Source organism: Cyprinus carpio, chromosome B20, assembly GCF_018340385.1.
Source record: "Cyprinus carpio isolate SPL01 chromosome B20, ASM1834038v1, whole genome shotgun sequence".
NCBI lineage: Eukaryota > Metazoa > Chordata > Actinopteri > Cypriniformes > Cyprinidae > Cyprinus > Cyprinus carpio.
Window position 1 is genome coordinate 2,938,189 of NC_056616.1, and position 16,650 is coordinate 2,954,838.

Genomic DNA, 16,650 nt, shown 5'->3' on the forward strand with positions numbered 1-16,650 from the left:
ATTGACAAAAATCTGCTGTGAAATGCTTCTGGATCAATTAAAAGCGAAGCTGCTTTATTTCTCCTTTAGTTTCGACAAATGTTTCAAGAAAACTGGTAACAAGCATTTTAGTTACAAAACCAGCCAGCAGTGAGATCAGAAGTGATATATTAATTTGTGTGGAGCAAATGTGCTCTTTAAGGATAGTTTCAACTCCTTGTTTCTTTAACTTCAGAGATTGCAACTACAGAATACGATAAAACTGCATTTAATGAACACCTTTTCTAGGACGTTTTATGGGTGGTTATAGGAAGGATAGGATTATTTTATGGAAACGACATGATATAGTGCCCCCTGTAAGCTCCCCTGCATGATATTTTCTGATGTCTGTGGCGTTACATGCCTTACCAATCCACATCACTTTGATCCCAATGTAACTGTTGTCTGTTTTTTTTTGTTGTTTGTGTTATGTAGTAAATAGAACTGTTGTCTGCATTGTGTTGTTTGTGAAATAATTTGATGGATGTTATATTGTGTTATTTATTTATTTAGATGTTTTATTTTGTAATCGTAAATTTTATGTGAAGTGATTTTAGTATGGTCTCCAATTTGTGGAAAAAATATTGTAAATATGATTTGAAAAGAAAAATCCAAGTATACTGTAAAAATTAGTTTTAAAGCAAAGATGAAACTAGATTAATCAGAGCTTAATAGAAACCCACCTCTTCTATGCAGAGACAGTGCAGAAAGTGAAGAGGAGAAGGAAAAACAGGAAATGAATATTTACACTTCAGTCAGAAATTTAAAGGGGAAGATGCACACATACAGGCACATGAGGTATACATTTGAACATTTTGTGTTATTCTACATATGAAACATATATAATACTGTCCATACCTGTTATACCAATATGCATTTGCCTCAAAACGCTTTCTAGAAAATACAACAGAGCATATTCTTAAATGATATTTACAAAATATATCATAAAATTGCATCTGTGCAGCAGGTGCCTTAGTATGGTGTCGCATTGCTGCCACATACATACATACACACACACACACACATATTATATATATATATATATATATATATATAATATATATATATATATATATATATATATATATATATATATAATTTTTTTTTCACTCAATTATGTCATGATAAGCAAGATGTTCTGTCATTTAAACAACATATTTTCTTATAATAACCAGATTTTATGTCATTAAAATGACATAATTATCTCATTAAAACAACATTTTTCTCTCTAACAAAGTGATAAACTTTATCATAATAACAACATATTATGTCATAAAAACTATATATGTTTCCCATTATAAGAGATATTATATTGTTGCGTTCAGGGGCGTGTTCAGGTTTTTATAATTGGGTGGCAACTAGGTTTGCCACATAAAACCGGTTTTCTTGCGATTTCTGTTAATTGTATAAATTAATCATTCAATTTTTGGTTTAATTTAAATAGTAGTTTAAATAAATACAAATGAATTTTAAAGTTATAAAGAATAGAAATATGCATTATTGCAGTTGCATTTTCAGGATTAACAGCATTAAGGAGTTTAGGCAGCAGCAAATGTCATAAAATAAGGGAGTCCACAATGTGTGCCTTTAACAAAATAAGAGATCTTTACTTCATCTTTTTCATATCTGCCAAGTTGCTTTGGATAAAAGCATAATGTAAATGTAAGAGCCCTTGAGCAGGAATCTTCTCCTGATGGATTAATACTTTTGAGTTCAATTTGAAGGCACTAAATATATTTAAGCTAAATAAATAAATACATTTAAGCTAAATAATTTAATTAATTAATATTATTCAATGAACATGACTTGCTTTACACATAGGAATAAGTAATAGGTCATATTTGCAATCTTCATAATGACTGAGCAGAATCATGCTTCAGCTGATCCTGGTTGTTAATTTTTTACACTCTAAAATGAGTATGATGACAGCATGTTCATGTTCGGGTTAAGAATCCCTTTAAATATGCTCTAACAAAAATGAAGGATTATGACAATGTCGCTGACAATGGGCGAACTGTCAGGTTATTTTCATGCATTTGTAAGAGTGCGACTGCGAGATAATTAGTCCGACCTGTGAAACAGGGTTTTAGTTACTTCAGAAACTATGCTATTGATAAATCACAGGACAGCGTTGACTGTAATTTTCTGGGCTCCTGATTGTTTATATGTGCAAGCTGTCTGTGTGTGTGTCCATGTGCTGCAACAACTGTAGGTAGCACCTTAGTTTAGAATCACCTGAACATAAAACTGTTTAAAATGTGCATTTACAGGATCAGTATTGAGTATCTAGATTTTATAAACGTGGTACCTGAAGGATATTTAAAATCAAAATTAAGGCTTTTTAAGGCCTTTTTTAAAGACCTGGACAAAAAAAAAGCATACAATATAATAGCATATTAAACTGTAAAATGACTGTACAATACAGTTCATGACTTACAGTGCAGATACAGGTTTTATGAAATACTAATTTTATAAAAACAATAAATACAAGTTTGATAAAATCATAAACCAGAAATATAAATCATAGTCAAAAGAAGAAAAAAAAAATTAATTTAAACCTTTTTGCCTTAATTGTATAGATTTGTAGAAGGCAAGTTAAGCTGTCGATCCACCGGTTCAGTTTACTTTGCTTTGGGGTGGCAAAAGTTCATTTTTAGGGTGGCAGCTGCCGCCATGTACCACTCTTGTGGCCATGCCCCTGAACACATACACAGTAATGCTGTCTAAAATCAGCTTGTTTATAACATGATTATTACAAACTCATCTCATCAGTAGAACTCATCCTACTTATCAGTTACATTACTGATATCTGAAAATTTCACTTCCATTTAAAAACTCTCACATTGCATGAATACGCTTATAGTGGAAACTCCTGTTTACACTGAATACTGAAGCCTGATTTGTTCATTATTGTGTCGCTGTAAGAACAAGTGGCATTTCAGCCCGCTAAAATGGGCAGAGCCGACTGCCTATATAAGTTGGTACCAAATGCCATTTCATCAAAACTTTATCCTTTAGTGTGAATTTAATCTCCTCACTGTACTCTGAAGTAGATGAAGGATAAAAAAGACTGCTTACTCAGTGTAGAAGAGCCCCGGCTGCGGAAAGATGCTCCTCTTCAACGTTTCTCCAGAAAAATTTCCAGCCATTGCTTCAAATGTCACGCCATGAGTGTGGCTCGTGCAGGGCACCCCTGCATACTTTCAGATGGGCACAGTGAGTGCATCATTTGCAGTAGAGTCAAGGGGCTGAGCAGTCGGCTCGAGTGATCCCATGTTGACACAGGTCCTGCATGCTTCATTCTTCCAGCAGCAATATGATTCACCGGTGCACTTCTCCCTTGAGGACCAGCGCCCCTCTTCTGCTGCGAACAGTTTGGTCTCTTTCGGTGGATCTGAGGAGGAAGCTGCCCCTGATGACTCCATGTCACTGACAGCTTCAGATGGGCATGCTCCATAGAGGATCCCAGTTCCCTTTCGTCCAAAAGAGTCAGCACAGGCCAGTGTGTCAGCAAACTGGTTCACATCTTCACGAAGGACGTGGAGGAACTCGAAACTGAATTGTCATGTCCAGAAGAGCTTGCCCACAGCTGCTTGGATGAATGGTTCCTGCCAGGACACTGCCAGCAAACCCCCCGCTAACGACTGGCACCATTCTCTCCAGAAGTTCACAATGAACTGACCAAGTCGTGGCATGCTCATACTCAGCACACTTCCACACTTCTGCCGCTCTCACCTCCATTGACAGCACTGGAGAAAAAGGCTATGAGAGGCTGTCACTATGAATCTCTGCCCAAATTCAGCCATGGGATTGCACTTCACAGGAAGGCAGTCCTTCAAGATAAACTCCTCCTTGCCATAGACGAGTCCGGCCCGAGTCCTGATGCCTTTAAAGAGAAGGGACTGCGCAGGTGGAACTTGATTGCCACCTTTGGCTGGGTCTCATGGAGATCAAGATCAAGGACGTAGGCAAAGTTGCCTTCCTTGACTCCTCATTCTCCCCCACAGCCTTATTTGGTACTTCCTGCCCACTTCCTATGGCACTTCCTGCCTAAGCACTCAAGCAGCTGTTCAAGTCGCTAGAGAGCTCCATCATCCGCAGAGCCTGCTCCATACCCTGCCCAACCACAAAGCAGAGCCTGAGCTCAGACAGCACACACACACACGATGTTTCACCCTGAACTGCACAAGCTATCCTGATCTTAAAACAGAAAAGAAAAAGACTGTTAAGTCCTGCAAAGGTCCTTGAGACAAAAAAAAAAAAAAAACCTTGGGAGAAACCAGGCTCATTTGGGGGGGCAGTTCTCCTCCGGCCAGATGAACCAGCAGCAAACAAACATCAAATTAAAAAAGCATGGCACGCCATTGTGAATACACATATAAAAGTGCTCATTAAACCTGTTAGACTGACATTTATCTGGGAAAATTAATAATCTAGCAGCGGCTCTCTGATCATCTGTGAGCAGTGGAAATGTGGCTCTGGGTGTTGAGTCTGCTACAGGTTACAGTATGACTCACATTTTGGCAAAAAGGTTCTCCAATACCAATAAATCAGCATTAATAAAGGTTAAACACTGAATCTGTTTACTTGGTTTTTCATCACATGCATGAATGTCACATTCAGTTTATCTCTGTCTGAAGAGAAACTGCTATAGAGAATGTGAAATAATATGTAATTAAAAATGAAAACAGGTCAAATTGTCTGACTGGGATTTCAGGGGAATGTTTGGTTGTCAGCCAGGAAAAACCATACAACAGGGTTGCCAGGTTTTCACAACAAAACCCACCCAATTGCTACTCAAAACTAGCCCAATCACGTTTTGAGGGAGGTCCCCCAGTAAAAATCATGTTCCGGAGGATAAAATACGCACTTTTTTGGTGGGGTTCTCCTGGTAAAATTTGCATTTCACAGGCTAAATATCAAGTTTTTGGGGTGGGTTTTATACTTACCCACGGTAACAGTGTTAAAATAGCCCAATTCCACTGGAAATAATAGTATGTCAAACCAACTCATTAACTTAATGCTGCAAGACTTACATTTCTATAAGTGGATGAAAACCTAAACAAAGGCAGAGATAATAACTAGATATTGCAAAGATGAGGGAAAATACAGTTGTAAGAAAAGCTATTATAAGAATCAACAAGAGAGGACAAAACAAAAGTCCCATCTGTCCTGTTAATAGTTTTTTCAGTAATTACAGCTGCAGTGTTTTATTTGAATGCCTTGTTTCATAAGTGCTAATATAGGGAAAGGAACTGGTTCATACAGAGCATGTTTATATCCTTATATTCAGATGGGCTTTCTGTTCAGCTTAAACGCTTCTGACCCACGGCTAATTATCATAAATGCCTGAATGTGGAAAAATAGACGTCATTCAATTCTAACTGCTGGCGACTGTGTTAGCACGCATGCTTTTTGTTTGTTTGAAGGATGAGGCGGTTTTCCAAATAAGCCTTGATGAAATTTCCATTTATAGGGGGACAGAGGCTGCTAATTACAGTCAAATCTCTTTTTTCTCTCGTCTGGCAGCAAACCCAGTGCCTCCAGCAAAAGAAAATACGGCATCCCTTAACCCCTCTAATAAATATTTATTCAGAGAAAGCTGTAATTATGCTTTTCATGAGGGTTTTTTTTTTAGTACATACATAATGAGCCATTATATCTACATCATTTTGCCTAAAATAACCATAAAACGAGGTCATTATGGAATCAAATGGTTAATGAAGATAATGTTACAGATTATGCTTGGCATGAAATTTTATACATTTTTATCACTTGTCTTTTAAGATAGGAATGAAAATTTGAATATATATAGTTTTCTTTATTTCAGTCCTGGAGAATAATTTGTCTAAAAACAATGCTGAATATTGTCACACTGAGGAACTTCCAGTGTTTTTTTTTTTTTTTTTTTTTTTACTTAATCTTCTCTTGTTATGTTACTCAACAAATATAAGTATTTAAGTAAATTGTAATCAAGTAAACTAAAAAAAAAAAGTGTTATTAGAAGTGTTTGCTCCATCAGTGTATCTTTGCTTAACTTTGAGTGAAACATGAACATTATTTTAATTTTTTTCAGCCAGCAGATTACTAAATCAGTGCCTACCTTGTCATGCATATCCAGACCTTCAGACTGACAGCAGAAGGTCTGGACTCCATCGCAGCTTTCACTGAGTCTATGCTATGAGCTTCACATACTTTTGGAAATGAAGTGTTTATCCTGATAAGTGCACATTGTCACAGTTGTAAACACTACAGCTTTCTTCTTCACGAGGGGGTTTAGCATCACAGCAGCTTTGTTTCCAGGCAGACCATTAAAAAAAACACGACAGACACACCTCCCAGAAATCCTGTAGGATTCAATCAGATGACAACTTCGAAACCTCTGAAGCATTTCCAAGTTTATGTGCTTTATTTACTTTATTTACCACAAAGACGTAACACTAGACAACTCAAATTTAAAAAAAAATACACTCTCTTCCACCTTTAAATTTACATTACATAATGCCAATGCTGTAATGCGATAAATGAGTGAAACGGTAAAAGATTAAGGCCATGAACCCTCAGTGATTTGATTCAGGAACCAGGCATGTCTCAGGTTCAAAAAGACTTTCAGATCCCACTTGAAGTGAATTTCAGTTCTCAAAACATCTACAAGACAGATGAAACTGCTGTAAAAGAGCAGACGTACAGTATACACATGTCAGGATGACTGAAAGAAAGTACGAGTTTATAAAAATAAAATGTAACTTGTAAGTGGTGCTTAAATATGTTTTCTTATGGGAGTCAGTGGCACTTTAATTGACATCTGGAGCCCTGCACTAGTGACAAAAATCATAAGATGATAAAAAGAACGAGTGCTTATATGATAACATGGAAAGATCACTGCTTTAGTATTGCATCCGTGAAAGCTGAGGAGGAAACCACTAATGAAGTAGTGATGAAAATAAACAAACAGGAAAAGAAACAGAACTCGTTCCTGCGGGAGCAAAGGGAAGAAAGATGACTGATGGCCAGAGAAGAAAGCAGAGGTCAAACAGAGAAGCAGGGTAATGAAATTAACTAGCATGTTAGTTTGCAATCCAAATGCTAAAATACTGGCACTGTCAATAAAGCATCTTAAAACTGAAAGAAAGGCCAGGGAAGTTGAGCAAGGAAAGAAAAAAAGTGAGTGCAATGCTATTTTTTTTTTTTTGCACATTCACACCCAAGAAGTGAGAGAACATTGCAAGAGTGAAAACTATGAAATTCTGAATTTTGCTCGCCCTACACACACACAGAGAGAGAGAGAGAGAGAGAGAGAGAGAGAGAAAGCCAGGTATGAGTGCATGAAAGCTGGAGTGTGATTCAATGTTCTTGCTGATGTGAAACAATTGTGCCTCAGACACAAAGGACCTTGCTAGGTCACCCTCATTAAAATCATTACTGTTGTCACTGATAATGAAGCGTAAGCATGAATGCACAATCAAACTGTATGCAAATAAATTCTCATGAGAGACACATCAGCTAAAGCCTCAGATCATTGATGGACAAATGCATTTTGTAGAAGAAAACATGAAAATAATCAGCCATTGCACGCTGCTCGTTTATGTGATTGTGTAAAATAAATGAGCTAACTGGTGAAACTGTTCAGTTCAGACCCACAATGAGCAGACACAGGGTAAGATCGTTAATTTCAAACCGTCAACCAAATAAATCAGTGAAAGCGTGAGGAAGTAGCAATTAAACACTAAACCTGTCGTCTGTGCACTTTAGTGATTAGTGTTCATTTATTGGCATTAGAGTAGGTTCGGGTGAATGAACACAGTGCCATTAGTGAGATAAACGTCCTCCTTCCACAGTTTCTTTGGCGGTTATGAAACTCTTCTTGTGTTTGGCAACCAAAAGTTTCATTTCGCTCATTAACGTGTCCTCCGGTCTTGACTGATGAATCAGTTCAGAAGCAGGTCTCAGTATATTTCAGTCGGCAGCTCAAATCCTCTTCCAGTCTGAAGAAAACACTCTCCATGATGAAGAGAAGCCAGTGACCACAGCAGAGACAAACACATAAAACACATCTACTCTACCTTCTTTTGCCCTCTTCTTTTTAACCATTTCCTTCATTTATTTCACTCTAGAAATATGATTTGAAACAATTGCAGGGTCATAGCTGATTCTGTTACTGTCATAGTCTATCTAAAATTGAAAATACTGTCATCATTTATTCTCATTATAAGTTGTTTCAAATCCATGACTTTGGAACGCAAATGAAGATATGTTTGAATGAAATCTGAGAGATTTCTGTCCCTCCTTTGGAAGTCCACATAAAGTCACGCAAAACTTTGACGCTTAAAGATACTGTAAAAGTAATAGATATGAATCAAATCCAACTCTTCTGAAGGGACACGTCTGCTTTATATGATGAACAGATTTAATTTAGGCTTTTATTGACATATAAACTTTGATCAACACACATAGATCTCATCAAATATGGTAAACAATTGCTCAAACGTGTTACTGCTAAAGCACAAAGCTAAATTAAAAGAACACAAACACAAACACCCTTTGTCTCATCTCAGTGAAGTGATAAAAATGTTATGTTTTTAAGAAAGGCAGTATGCAAAATAAATCTGCATGGATGCAGTCTAGAGTGAGCGTCCCGTGAAAGAGTTTGTTCACTGCAGGATTATTCAGACTGATTGGTGAATCTGATTACACTGGCTGCTCTGTCTTTCTGATTCACTAAAGAAGTGGACCACAGAAAGATGTTTCCTTGCCATTGTTCTGCAGTAAAGCTCTTTGTATGTTGTGACACAGGAGCTCTGCCGCAGCTTTGCGTTTGAATGTGGTCACATGTTCATTCTGCTGTGAGAGATTCATTTCAATGAAAAACTTCTGGGACTTCAGATTAATTTACAGTATATATTTGTAGTCAAATTCTTTAATCCTGTAAAGCCTTATAGGTGAATAATAGCTTAATAATTATATTATAAAATATATATTTTTTTAATGATGAAATTCTAATGCTTGTGAGATCTTTATAACAGTGCAGCAGATACTGACATAAACTGATCTAAATATGAGTCTGTGCTCTATATCTGCAGTAATGTGTCTCAGTAAGATGAGACTGAAATGATCCGAACATATAATGCAGTGATTGAGAGCTGAAGAAATAAAGGCTCCTCAGAAGATGTGAGATGTTCTGGAGGCTTGTGAAGATCATTCCTCCGCTGAGGAACAGTGAAAGTAAAGCTTCTGGAAATAAACGCTCCTCAAAAGATCCTGATGATCAGATTTGAGACTCTAAAACATGATTGATGGAGAATCAAGTAAAGTCCAGTAAGAGTTCATCTGGAGATATTACTGCAGTTATTCTGACCTTTACTTGATCAAAATCACTCAAGATCTGACACCAGAAGCAGCAGCTGAAGCTGGACGCTTGTACAATTTACTAAAAGAGCTTTTACTGGATAAAAAACTGTCTAAACTATCAATCAGAGAAAGAAGTATTCTGTGAAGCAAGTTTATCAGCAAAGTTTTGATCATGTTGATCATTTAGTAGACCAAGTAGACTTTATAGATTTAAAAAAAAGGAGGTCAAGGAAACTGTATTCTCTCATGAAATTACCCTTTAAGGACACTTTTTTTTTCTGTGAGTCCATTAGAGGGCCATTTTTGGTTTTAACCTCGACCTCCAATTTTAGTAAGTGCATCAGAAAGCAAAGCAAATCCAATTTAGGAGCAAAACAAACTGAGAGTAAAGTAGTGTTATAGTCTAAAAATAAAAAGCAATTCATTTAATCAGAGGTCTGGGCTTATGTGTAGCACAGTGATCAGCAGTGGAGAAACCAGTGAAAAGATAACAGAAGAGAACAGTAGACGAGCAGGAGATCAAAGATGCGTTGGGTTTCTTTATCAAATGCCACCGTATGTAAATGAACCCATGATAAAGGCTTTTAATCTTCTTGAGGTGCTCATTTAAACCACTCAAGACCAGTCTGTTCTGACTGACAGAAAACACGTCACAGCATCAGCTCCTGCAGTCAGCTGGTTATACTGACAGGTTTCAGAAAGGCAGAAAGCACAGATCTTCCTCCATTAGCAGCACTGAACCCCGTGTTCACTCATTCTGACATGCTTTAGTGTGCTTGTCCTCTCTGTTGATGTGATTTGTTCTGATAACAACAGAAAACACACAGAGAAGTTCAGAGGTCAGTCAGTGAAGCATTAACCGTAAATCATCACGGGTTTCAGCTGTGCCTCAGAGCCCAAAGTCCAGCTCCAGAGAGCGAGCTGATGTCCACTGCAGCGGTGTTTCTGAGCGAGGTGCCGGGATGGTTTCTGTGGACGGGAGTCTTCGTCCCCGTGACGGCTCTCCTGCTGCTGCTCATCGCTGTCCTCGGCTGGACACTCAGAGAGAGTAAGACACCCCTCGAATAACATCCACAGTATATACATTACCATTCAAAGATTTAACGTCAATGCGACATTTTTATTTGATAGTAAAATGGTGAAATATTATTGCAACTTAAAACAGCTGTTTTCTATGTGAATCTCTGTTAAAGTGTAATTTATTTCTGTGATGTGCAGCTGTATTTTCAGCATCATTACTCCAGTCTTCAGTGTCACATGATCTTCAGAAATCATTCTAATATGATGATTTGCTGCTCAAGAAACATTTCTGATTATTATTAATGTTGAAATGTTTTTTTTTTTTTTTTTATTATTCTTTGATAAATAGGAAGTTTCTTCAGCAACATTCTTGACGTGAAATTCTTTAAATGATTTTACTGTCATTTGTGATCAATTTTATACAACTCAGATGCTAACGAGTCAGTTTAGCGTTCGGACAGCAAGACAATGTTAGTATGTTTGAAACATAAAACTCACGTAACTACAGAGAAACTGGCGCTGGTTTCCCCACAGAGTCAGTCTGATTTCAGATTTACCATTAGCGTTTAGTTTGTAAAGGTTAAAAAGAAAGCTCACCCAAAAATGAAATTCCTGTCATTTACTCAATCGAACCTAAATAAATTTCTTTCTTCTGTTGAACACAAAAGACGATATTTTGAAGAACGTTGGTGACCAAATAGCTGACGGTAGCCACTGACATCCCTATACTACGCTACAACCAACTGTTCGCTTACATCAAAATATCTTCTTCTGTGTTCATTTAGGTTCGGTTGAGTAAATGATAGGATTTTCGTTTTCAGGTGCACTATTCCTTCAGTTAAACACAGACTGCTGGTGTCTGTCACAGAGGTCTTTTTGCATACAGAGCCTCCAGGCCATGGTGAGAGAGAGTTTGTGTGCTGTTCATCAGACTCCCTTCTCTCTTCCAGCAGAGGAAGAGCTGGCCCTGACACCAGACCCTCGGCGAACAGCCATTCATCTGTGTTACGGTCCACGCCGGCGATGAAGAGCGTCAGTCCAGATCACACGAGCCGTCAGAGAGCAACGAGAAGCGTGTTAGTGATGCTCAACTCAAGCCTCCACCTCTCCTCAAACAGCAGACTGGAAGTCCTGAGACACATGCATGTTATTTGGTGTAGTGCAGAAGTGTGTAGTGTTTGTAATGACTATCAAATACTGTATGCTGTGCACTGATCACACATCACTGTACCAACTCTTATGAATGCAAAGCCTTCACAGTATCCTACTCAACTACGTCAAAAATATGAATTTTAGGCTTCAACTTTACCAGGATAAATGAGCAAAACCAAAAAGAATGAGCAATCTCCTGTTGAACTTGAAGAGGACATTGTGTCACACGCTAGGACACAAACAACAGCTCGCACGCTCAGACATCACAAAACTACCAAGGTCTTTGTATTATTTCACAGCTCAGCTGCAGCATAGAGACTGACTGAAATAAGAACAGCCTCGGAAAACTTCAGTATTACTTTTGCAATGAATAAAAAATGGTTGAGAGTCTCCAGTTAAAGCAAGAAAAACACTTAAAATATGAAACTCAGAATGGAGATGAATCGTATATAAGTGAATATTGCAATGTTTTTGTTGTTGAAGTGGACTATCACTTGTATCATGCCTATATTTCAGCTTCCAGCCAAATAGACATTACTGTAACTCACTGTATTTTACGGACCAAAGCCAATTTTTACATGCATTTGGAGCTTGGCATGCATTAAACGTGCATTCAGCAGTTTTTTTTTTTTTTTTTCAAGCTTTAGGCATTAATAAACAAACAAACAAACAGTGTTTTTGTTTAGAATAATCTGAATGGTGCACACTCACACAAGATCAAATCTGCACTTAAATCATTTTATATACAAACTGTTTTAATTATATGGTGAATTCATATGTGGGGGGGGGGGTTGCTTGCTTCTTTTGTGTTGGACAGGTAAAGTAGTTCACTGTTGTGTAAAACTCACTAATATCAGTGTAATCAGAGACAATCATGCTGCTCCATGTCAACAGACTTCACTGGTACTGATAATACATGAAGAACAGTGATGCTAATGCTAACTAAACAAATACTGAATTCACCTTGAATGATCTCATGAACCCCCCAAACACACAGCCAGTCACTGAAGATCAAGCAGTCTCAGGATTATTAGAGAATAAACAAACTTTAATGGGAAGAGTGTTACACAAAGGGTCGGGTGGGGCATAAAAACATGACAGATCATCCAAGCTGCTTAAAAAAGAAAGAGTCAATTCTACCATTAACTGCTATACACAAGGTTGATGGAGCAGATGAGAGAGAGAGAGAGAGAGAGAGAGAGAGAGAGAGAGAGAGAGAGAGAGAGAGAGAGAGAGAGAATGAGAGAGCAGGGAGCACGGGCCTCGCTCGGCCGCTAAAAACATCAGCGCTGGCAGTTCAATCTCATTTGTTCATTTAAACACACGTATCAGAAACAGATGAAAAAGATTCAGAAGGGCAAACAGAGTGACCTCGTGGGAAATCATCTGATTTAAAACAAATAAAAAATTTTTTTTATCTGAATATTGGTGCCAGAAAATGGCTGGAAATGAGAAAGTTCCCAAAGAGCTGCCTAGGGTTCATGGTGAATGGAGTTTTTTGCGTTGCATCTTGTCGCTGAGAGGTAGAGCTGCTCGTCCTCTCCTCGGGGGAATGTTTGTGTGTTTGACTGCACTGAGGAATGATGAAAATCACACAGTGCCACCGTCCTGTGCTGGTCTCTTACAAACACTCTGAGACATCAGGAAAACCCATCCAGCCCACCCCCTCAACATCATCTTCACATGCTCCTCCACCACAAACTGATCCATTACTCCTCCTCATGAACTAGGAATGTGAATTACTACTTAACAATAAAAACAACATAAATCTGGTCTTTAGAAATGGTAAAGACGATCTTTTGAGGGAAAGAGATAAAACGAAGACTAAAAAAATAAAATGCTACAAATGTTAGCTAAGTGGTTCTGGTTTGAATGACAGAAGATGAAGATGTGTTTCTGTACAGGATCAGAGCCGCTCTTCTCTCCTCCACACAACGGATGAACTCTGAGCCGCACTTCAGCTCTGTGAGAGAAGACAAAGCAAACACAGTCATGAGGAGAGTGGGGTAAGATGCACCACTCTTACTAAAGATGAGAGAACACAGGTCAAACTAGTTCTGTTAGCCACAGAAATATACACTCTACATTATAAACATATTCATGGTACTATCTCTCGATTCCTTCACCCACATTCTGAGTCAGTGATTCAGTCAAAGACTCAGATTCACTGAATCAATCAGTCAATTAACAAATCGGTTGAATGAATGATTCAATGACTCACTCATGAGTGACTTGCTGTCACCTACTGGACGTTTTATTCTCATATTTAGAGCATGATTTTGTTTTTTTTCATTTTTTAAAATAATTTTCATTTATGCAATGTTGAATCAACATATTTCTTTTTAAAGCTACATTTTTGTAACGTCTTTTTCAATGCAATGACTTTAATCACACATTTGGCATCCCCCAAAATATTAATCTAATTAGATTAACTAATCAGCACATCATGCAATTAGATTTAAAATTGTAATCACTTGACATCCATTCTACATTGCTCAAAAAAGTTAAAGGAACACTTTTTAAATTTTTTATAGAGTATAGCAAGTCAATGAAACCCCTGGGATATCGATCTGGTCAGTTAATAGCAGAGGGGGTTGTTAATCAGTTCCAGCTGCTTTGGAGTTAATGAAATTAACAACAGGTGCACTAGATGGGCAACAATGAGACGACCCCCAAAACAGGAATGGTTTTACAAGTATAGACCACTGACATTTTTCCCCCCCACTCATCTGACTGTTTTTCACTAGTTTTGCCACATTTGGCTAGGGTCAGTGTCACTACTGGTAGCATGAGGCGATACCTGGACCCTACAAAGGTTGCACAGGCAGTCCAGCTCCTCCAGGATGGTGCATCAATATGTGCCATTGCCAGAAGGTTTGCTGTGTCTCCCAGCACAGTTTCAAGAGCATGTAGGAGATTCCAGGAGACAGGCAGTTACTCTAGGAGAGCTGGACAGGGCAGTAGAAGGTCCTTCACCCATCAGCAGGACCTGTATCTGCTCCTTTGTGTGCAAGGAGGAACAGGATAAGCACTGCCAGAGCCTTACAAAATGACCTCCAGCAGGCCACTGGTGTGAATGCCTCTGACCAAACAATCAGAAACAGACTTCATGAGGGTGGCCTGAGGGCCTGACGTCCTCTAGTGTGCCCTGTGCTCACTGCCTGGCACCGTGTAGCTTGATTGGCATTTGCCATTGAACACCAGAATTGGCAGGTCCACCTCTGGTGCTCTGTGCTTTTCACAGATGAGAGCAGGTTCACCCTGAGCACGTGTGACAGACATGAAAGGGTCTGGAGAAGCGGTGGAGAATGTCATGCTGCTATGACCGGTTTGGTGGTGGGTCAGTGATGGTCTGGGAAGGGATATCCATGGAGGGACGCACAGACATCTACAGGCTAGACAATGCCACGCTCACCTGACCTAAATCCATTAGAACACATCTGAGACATTATGTTTGGGTCCTTTGGGAGGAAATGGACTAGCCTGATGCATAATTTTTTCACTTTGATTTTCGGGGTGTCCATATACCAGTGCAGATATCCAGCATGTTATTTTTCCCCATTGAGATCTGATGCGTTTTCAAAGTGTTCAATTAATTTTTTTGAGCTGTGTATTAGCTAATGCACTGACCTAAAGCATTATTTTCTTAAAGTATTTCATAAAGCACCCAGGAGAACATGAAATACTCAGATCATTAGAAGATAATTACCCCAAAGCACCTGACACACTTAACCCCACAGCTGCCATTCATTTCATAAACACATCAGTCAAATCATTTCCATGATTTTTTTATCTGATAATACATTTGATATGTTGTTGCTGAACACATTTGCTCATGCTTATGTTACCTGATGAGCCCCTTTTTTTAATAAATAAGGTCAAATGACACACATCATGGCAGTTAATGATCTCACCCCTCTTAGAGTAGTGCTCAAAAGACTTTAATCCTTGAAAACTGATCCTGCACTCTAAACTAGCTGTCGTTTGAAGAGAGGTGGGAATGTTTGGCCGTTCAGCAACGGTGCTAACACTTCTCCTCCACGGCTTTTACCATGATGAAGCTTCACACAGTCAAACTCAACATGACGTACTGTATCGCAGATGAAACACTGCAAACGCAGCACTCCTCTCTAGTCTCTCTGACTCTATCTTCATTCCTCAGCCTGATTTTCACACGTTGAAATGAAACTGAATCTGAGCCCCGCTGCCGCCCTCCTCGGCTGGTATCGAGTACAGTCAGCCAGGCTCTAAATTTGAATACATATCCTGCAGTTATCCTGGCCTGTGAGCAGCGACAGAGCTGTGATATTTCTAATCCCAAAACAACACAGTCGCCCACTGTTGACACATCCGGAGGGAAGCGCATCGGCAGCGCTGAGAAGCGCCTTTAATCTCTCAGAGGAGTTCATTGTTCGCTGGGGTGGAGGTCACGCTGGAGACGTGACAGCACTCATATGGGCACTAAAGCACTTCCCCTCAGCGCTGCATCTGTTCATAATGAGGTCCTGGAACGAGCACTGCTGATGGACACGACAGCGGCATGAAAACACAACACATCTAGATCCCTGAAAATCAATGACGCCACCTACACTGCACTCCGAGTGACATCAGGCACTCTCAGTCTAGGATGCTTATAAGGTTATTAAACAGTTGGCACACAGATAGAGGACAGTCCAAACAGTAACCACAGCAAATCTGGAGTCTCTAACTCAAACCTCTAGTGCCACCAACTGTCCAAATCTGCACTTACATTTGTGCTAATAACCTCTCAACCTCTCTAATCAAACATTTTTTGAAACATTTTTAAAACCTTTTCAAACTCCCCCTCGACTGTTGCTCTGATTTTCACAAAACATTAAATCAGATAATTTTCAGACCACAGTGAAAAAAATTTATGAAATTCAAGTTAACCCTCTGGAGTCGATTAACGCGTATACGCGTTTTGGGGTATTTTCTCCTGATAACCCCGAAAAGAACTTAAATTACACTTTCAGTTTTGATCGTACAGATAAGATCAATACATCAATCGAATCTGTAAAGGGTCTACTTTTTTTTGTATACAGACATAATAACAACAAAACTTTGTGCACTTATAAAATTAAAGATAACAAA

General features: G+C 38.7%; 1 protein-coding gene and 1 long non-coding RNA gene across 2 annotated transcripts in view; one reads left to right on the top strand and one right to left on the bottom strand.

The window, feature by feature from the left end:
- The first annotated feature begins 9,989 nt into the window (after positions 1 to 9,989).
- LOC109058186 lies at positions 9,990 to 11,541 on the top strand. The gene is made up of 2 exons (XR_002012391.2): positions 9,990 to 10,414; positions 11,337 to 11,541. It is a non-coding gene; the product is annotated as an uncharacterized LOC109058186 (long non-coding RNA).
- Positions 11,542 to 12,565: 1,024 nt separating this feature from the next.
- LOC109054520 (band 4.1-like protein 2) overlaps positions 12,566 to 16,650 on the bottom strand; it is a 101,496-nt gene continuing 97,411 nt past the window's right edge. The window contains 1 exon segment of the mRNA XM_042746172.1: positions 12,566 to 13,501. The gene's annotated coding sequence lies outside the window, so the exon portion shown is untranslated.